Consider the following 7,143-nt stretch of genomic DNA (forward strand, 5'->3'; position numbering starts at 1 on the left):
CCCCCCTGATAGCTAGAAATGCTATCGATAAAGGTCTATTCTGAGCTATTGAAATCCTTATGTACTGAGTCAGTGCAAGCATATTATACTCTAAGCGTCTGCCTGGTCTGAACCCATTTTGTAGTTCCCTCAGTACATCTCCGTCCACTTGGACAGTTCTAATGTTATGGCTTGCATTGCCTCTCGATATATCGCCGACGTTAATGTAACTGTTTCGCACGAGCTCGTCCTAACCTTATCACATTTCCCTTTGCAGATGAGCTTCGTCTTATTGCTTTCGCACCATCCAACCGGAATTTCCTTCCTTCTAATAACCTTCTCTACGGCACTAGCCTGTAGTGCCTTGCTCTTTGGACCCATGTATTTAATTTACTCTACTGAAATTTCATCGAATCCTACGGCCGTGTTATTAACATTTTCTTCAGTCCTTTTTCCAGTAAAGTTTTATATGCCAAATTCTGATTTCGCGGGCTTCTCTGTTGTTGCTGGATCTGTCCGAGTCTGAGCTACGCTTTCTTCCGTGCCGGAGTTTTCCATAATGACGTCTCAGGTGCCGCAGCGCATCGTGTCATTCGAAGATGTTACCTTTACAGCTTCAGAAGAACTTCACTTTGGCCTAGTTGGCCTGATTGGCCTAGTTGGTGTTAGCCTAGTTGGCCTAGTTGGTGTTGGCCTAGTTGGTCAATATGATATCCCTTACAGCTGTTTGCGAACTTGCAGCTCCGAGTGCTCTTACGTGGTTGCAGAATATTTTCGGTGCCCTTCTGCCTCTTTTGCGAATGTTATACACCGAGCGTTCACTTGCGCATTTAATTTTCTCTTGCTCACTCGCCACCCTTTTCTCGGTATTTGTCTCATCTGTGGGGCACCTCGTGTAATCCCGACATTTCGGCTCCCTAGACGCGTGCTTACGCCCTTCTGTAGCTTGCTCTTTTCCTTGTCCCGCCACTTACGTGGTTTCCTCTTTCCAATCCAATAGTCCTTTTTTTTCAACAATTTTTTTCACTTGTATCTGTTACCTCCTTCTGCATAAAGTCTACCAATTCCGTATATTCCCAGGCTGTTGTAGGAAACACCTCCAGTTTCTTCTCTGTGTTTTTTAGATCTCTGTTATTTGCTTTTCATTCGTTTTTAGAAATTCTGATGCTATTGGTTCAGGTTTCGCGTGAGCTTCTTTTGCAGATCTTACGGTTAGATCTGAGGTTAAACAGCGCGAAAAAAGACGAGGATACAAGGAAACAAATACCAGAGACAAGCGCTGACTGCCAACTGCAAGTTTATTTGAAATTCACCGGACATTTATACCTTTTTCAGCATAGGCATGCGTACAGCAGTCGCAAAAACATCTGCAAATCAGCAACATTATAATCTTTCTTCCAAAAATGTTGTTTCTTTTCCCGACAACGCAAGCGAGGGAGTGCTTACACATTTATCTCCTTCCTTTCTAATGTGAGCATGAGTGCGATCAAAGTTCTTAAAATCAGATAGCGCGATTACAGAACGCAGGCTTTCCCAGTTCTATGATCACTTCAGTATGCGAAGCCATTGTGCTGAAAGAGAAAAGAAGTTGAGAAACTTCCCTGAAAGAAAAGAAAGACAAAAGACAAGCGCACGTGGTGCCATACTTACACAAGTTGTCACACAATCTAAAGAAAGCCTCCAATAGCCATAATATTAATTTGGTTATCAGTGCCCCGTGTAAGCTGTCCTCGATATATAATCGCATGAACAAGCGCGAAAGGCACCTGTGCCCCACAAATCATAAAACTCGTGTCACTGAGTGGAGGCGCAACGTTATCTGTCAGATACCCCTCAGCTGTGGGAAATACTATATAGGTAAAACGGGACAGTGCTTCAAGAAAAGAGCTCGTCAGCACAGCAGTAACCTAAGGAATGGCTATGGGAGTCATTTAGCCGGACACAGAAGTTTCACTGCACCCCCATATTTGAAAAGACAAAATTCATAGGGAAAGGAAAAGGTAAGAGGGAAAGGGAAATAGTAGAGGCTTTTCACATTAGAAAGGAAGGAGGTAAATGTGTAAGCACTCCCTCTCGTGCGTTGTCGGGAAAAGAAATAACATTTTTGGAAGAAAGATTATAATGTTGCTGATTTGCAGGTGTTTTTGCGAGTGGTGTCCGCATGCCTATGCTGAAAAAGATATAAATGTCCGGTGAATTTCAAATAATCTTCCAGTTGGCAGCCAGCGCTTGTCTGTGGTATTTGTTTCCTTGTGCCCTCGTCTTTTTCGCACTGTTTAACCTCAGTTACAAGTATGAACCAACTAGCCCTCTTCAAGATCTTATTAACGTTAGATATTTGTGATCGCTACCCAGGCTATCTTTTCCATGGTCATTTGTCAACATTTGGTCTAGTCGTTCGCAGACACTTTCTGAGACGAAGGCGCAATCGAGACATGACTGCCTATTTCCGAATCGTCGCGTTACCTGTTCGTGACAGTTCTTCTTCCTCCTAATTATGCTAAATGGTTCTGTTCATCGCACAGATCCAGCCTTAGAGAACCATTGTAATCAGTATATCCGTATAAATACTCTATGTACTCATTCATATCTCCTACTAAAACGGCCTGAACCAATTCCTTGAACTCATTAACATCGCTTGTAATGCAATCGGTCATTTCTTTGTATTTACCACTGCCTCCATAGGCAAGCTACCCCAAGCCACGGCGGTTTGCCTTCCCGTGTGCCGCTGTTCCATGAATGCTCCCTAGGCGTCTCTTTTACCCTTTTCCACTTCATACGTGGCCTAACTAGCATGCCTGCGCATCCGCCTTTTCTTGTCATTACGTTGCACCCGTTCCATCAGTTATCCCAAGCACACCATATATACTCAAGAACTCGGATAACTGCGTTAGGTGTTCGTCAATTGCACTGTCCGCTGAGGACATGTCAGAATGATTAGCGTTGCTGTCTACCTCGTCTATTTGCGCATGCCTGATTTGAGGGAGGACTGTTTGGCGCCTAGGCAGAAACAATGGCCGCCTGCTTCTTCTCCATAGCGCACACATCCTCTCACCGCGCAGTTTGGCGTCCCTGATGGCGAGCAGCTCCTCCTCCGCGGAACTCCTGCGAACCGGGCCCAGGGCAGAGGCCAGCACGGTGGCCGCCTGCACCGCCCCCTTGCGAGTGGAGCAGAACTGCAAGGCGAGGCGGCTACGTGAAGATGTGGACGTTCTCTGCCTGCTTAAGATGCGTCACGTGAAACGCACAGAGCTTCCCCGCGGCCTCGAACGGTGACAGTAGCTTCATACTGAGAATGCATCATCAAAGGAGACGCGTATCGCAAGTACCTCTAGCTTAATCACGCGCTTTCTACGTAGTCACTGAATACTATTTCTATTTTAACGCCTTATACGAGGCGCATACGCAGTTCATTTTCCCGGTCTTCTCGGCTGACTAAACAGGGCTGGTTGCTTCTATTTCGTTTAAATGGGAAGCGCATTATGAGTGATGTACGAAACAAAGCCCCAACTGGAAATTACTAACACCGACGTTGCGGAGATTTACAAGTACATTTTACGAACCACGTAGGAATTTCGCTTGCTGACGTTTAGAGGGAATGCATCTCACGGGTGATGTGTGGGCAAAGTTTCTCAGAAGCGTCAGTTAACTGTGGTCACTGCAAAGTATGCTTTCAGCAACGGCTCGAAAGCGTTATATGACCGTTATCTGCAATGCTTTCCAAAGGCTTAGGAGACCTCTACGTCATAGCGAGGACATAAGGGCACGTAAGTGATGTGTGGCAAAAGCCAAGTGCAGCAGGGCTCGTGTACCGTGCTTTGGGTAAACTTTAAGAATATCCGAATTGTCAAAATTAATCCGTAGCCCACGGTGCAGATAAATCACATAAAGTTATTTGAAAATTCTTAGCTTTCGTCGAAATTTCGAAAAATTCGTTAGTTTTCTTTTTTTGAAAAAGATTAATCGTCACCTCTTTCTTCCTTCTAATCGGCTTCTGTTAATCCTAACAAATTTTGCGTAGCACCAGGGTATAACCTACAGTAATGCTAACATTCGACGAACGTTCGGCTCTCCGCTGGCGATCGAGTATTCGATCACAAAATTCGTCCAACGGCAGATTGGCTTGCGCTTAAATAGGACCTCTATCACGTAAATGGTGGTCGCGCTAGCAAATGCTATATTTGGCTGATAAATGCAAACTAATGACCTTCTCCAACAAGAGGTCCCTTTCAATTTTTTAAATACTCGCTTCAAGGCCAAATGTAGCGAAACTTCACATTGGCTAAATTAGTCACGATGAGAATTTTATTGGCTAACCGCAAAGCTGGCGATTGCGTTGTATTGCCAGCCTTTAAACAGCCCCTAAGCAGACACCGCGGGCATGTGGCGGTTAGCGTATGTGACGCAAGCTTCAGCACGTCTCCTCCGAGATTTTTCGGCGCGCCGAATGTCAGAGGCCATGCTGACTAATCACGTGTTCTCGGTCATGCATCACTTCTGGTGAGCAGTAATGGGCGCGTTTTTTTTTTTCTTTTTCCGATTTCACCATCAATAATGTCCTTTTTTTGAGAGTTTTTCATGACGCATCTACTCGTACTTCAAACGTAAAATTTCGTACTTGGGCTGCTCTATGTGTATCTACATTAACTTAAGCTAGGCTATTTAGGAAGTTGGAAATTTCGTGGCTTGGTGCTGCGGAGCTCGAGGTTGCGGGTTCGATCACAGGCATGCATGGCAGGGACGCCGTGACGACGCACTTACGGCTATCCTTTTTTTCGACTTTAGTAATATAAACTCACAATTTGCGCTCACGCATGTCCAAGGTACGCACGGTAGCGAAGCTGCCACATACGCCTACCATGAAAGATCGATCCAAATAGGTCGCGAAGCTTCGGGCGAAAAGCGGTTCTCAACAAATCGTCACCGATATCAGCAAGGGTGGTTATGGGAGCAGCGATTGAAGCGCGAATATACGTGAGGAGGGAAGAAACGTGGGAAGTTAAAACAAAGCCTTTTTTTTATATAAACGACACAGTTTGATTCATTCAACGAAAATAAAATTCCTAATCAACTTTATGTACGAGTGGTGAAGAAAGAAAAGTCAACTCTACTTTACTTTATCACTATCAATAAATTCCTTTTTTTAGCGCCAACTATAAGACGTATTGACGCCGCTATCACTTGCAATGCCATGTAGCTCCCGAAGTGCGCAGAAAGGCGCACTCGTAAAGTTCACCTGTTGTGCTGTTGAGTTGTAAAGTTCAAAGTTGTGCTCTTTGCTTGTCGACGTTTGCCTGAATTTGATGGTGCGGTTAGTTTAATCGCTCCTTAAGCTGTTCAGTTAACACTAGTGACTGCCAAATAATTGTTTACTTTAGATGTTTTCGTGCGGCTGCGCTGGCCGACGGGCTTGGCATCCGACGGTGGGACCAACACCCTACCCAAAACTTTCGTCTGCCTCCAAAGAAAGTATGTTCTGCGCAGGGGTGCGATTTCGACACCCGTACGGCTGGCGCTTTGCTGCATATGAACTGGCATTTCCGCGAGCGAGAAACGTGAAGGCGGAACCGCATGGCGCGATTTTAGGCGCGATTGACGCGCGGACGGTGGGACGCGCGCGTCGTTTTCACGCGTGCCCCGCGCGACCGTCCGTCGCGAAAGCCCGCCGCCGCGTGCTGCTGCTCGGAGTAGAAAAAAAAAACGCGTCGCGCGGCGCGTCCGCCAATCAGAGTTCAGGTAATTCACGTGGCATTTTGGTTTTTGGTTTTGCCACCAGATGGTCCCGCTCTCTGCGCATCTCTAAAGCCCCTGAAACTTCGTAAAGTAGTGCCACTCTCATCCTCCGCCTTCACTCCTCCTTGTTTCTCCTCTCTTTGACGCTCCCTCCTCGACCATGGCGCCGCCTACGATGCTCGAGCGCAGCAGACGACCTTTCGCAGAGTGAATGCACGCATAGCAAGGCAGTGCTCTTTAGGCGTTCACGTTGGCTTTCCAGCTCCGCGTAACTTCGTGTACAGCATAGAATTTCTAGTCGGATGCTTGTACAAATTCGGTAACGGCAGCTTTTGTTTCAATTTTTGATAACTACTTAAAAAATTATCTCAAGGAGCGTTAACGCTGTGCGTTGACGACTGCGAATGTATCGCGTGCCCTACAATTTGGTACGCAACATTTGTCAAGGGCGTGTCGCAAGACCTTGTTGCGAATGGTTGTAAATAACATGTTTACCATCGAATGACAACCTCTTGGCTTCCAGCAAGCCCTCAGCCTAAAGAATCCGCGCCGCCCTTACCATGTGAATTCGCGGCGCGTATGAGCTATGGCCTACAACGGCTGACGAAGATCACTGCTCTGGAGGTTCGAAAGTGTATTACAAGCTACAGTGCCGCCAACGTGCGTGCTTGCCAATCTAAGCGCGCGCAAAGCCTCAGAGGTGGGCGCTGGTGCTATTGTGTTTCTCGTGTCTCAACGCCGACAGAAATACCGCGGCCGATCATCGAGTCGGGACTGTGCGTACACAAGAAAATAAAATGAGTTTTTAGCATTCGTGCGCGAAGCGGGAGCGCGATAACAATGCTTGACTCAATCTCAAACAAGACCACTGTGGCCTTCAGTAATTTTTTCAGGTTAATGACTTATGACGAATAACACTTCATCGTGCGTTGGTTCGTCCGTTCACTAAGTGACGTGCTTGTCGCGAACAGAGTTGCACTGAGGTGCATGCATTCAGGACGGTTTCACTCCCTTCGAAGTAACATTTGCGAGACATGACTTTATTAGTGAAGTCATGATCGCGCAAAGAATCCCCCCGCCATGACGCGGCCGAAATCGCGGCAAGTGAAATGATGTTTTATCCATAGGTTAAAATGATATGAAACAAAATTCGAGTTGCAAGTTAACAGTTTATTTTCACATAGATGCATTACAGATTTGCCTTTGCAGTCACAAGTCCGTGTGCACCATTTATTATCTCATTGCGTAAATAAACGCACCAGCCTAAGAGTCCTACAGCAAGCGCGTCTCAATTAGGCATAATGACTGTTGAAACTAATAGTGGCATAGACGAGCAAGCGAACGACTATATGAGCGCGCGAACTAAACGAGCGAGCAAACGACTAAACGAGCGTGCGAACGAAGGAGCTAACTAAGCACGAACGACGACTA

At 46.3% G+C, this 7,143-nt stretch overlaps 1 protein-coding gene across 1 annotated transcript in view; it reads right to left on the reverse strand.

Annotated features, from left to right (window-relative positions):
- LOC142576750 (putative ATP-dependent DNA helicase HFM1) overlaps nt 1-3,107 on the reverse strand; it is a 295,132-nt gene extending 292,025 nt beyond the window's left edge. Inside the window, exon 1 of the mRNA XM_075687030.1 lies at nt 3,035-3,107. The gene's annotated coding sequence lies outside the window, so the exon portion shown is untranslated. The remainder of the gene's footprint in view (nt 1-3,034) is intronic.
- Between the last annotated feature and the right edge of the window lie 4,036 nt (nt 3,108-7,143).

This window comes from Dermacentor variabilis, chromosome 3, assembly GCF_050947875.1.
Source record: "Dermacentor variabilis isolate Ectoservices chromosome 3, ASM5094787v1, whole genome shotgun sequence".
In the NCBI taxonomy this organism is placed as follows: domain Eukaryota; kingdom Metazoa; phylum Arthropoda; class Arachnida; order Ixodida; family Ixodidae; genus Dermacentor; species Dermacentor variabilis.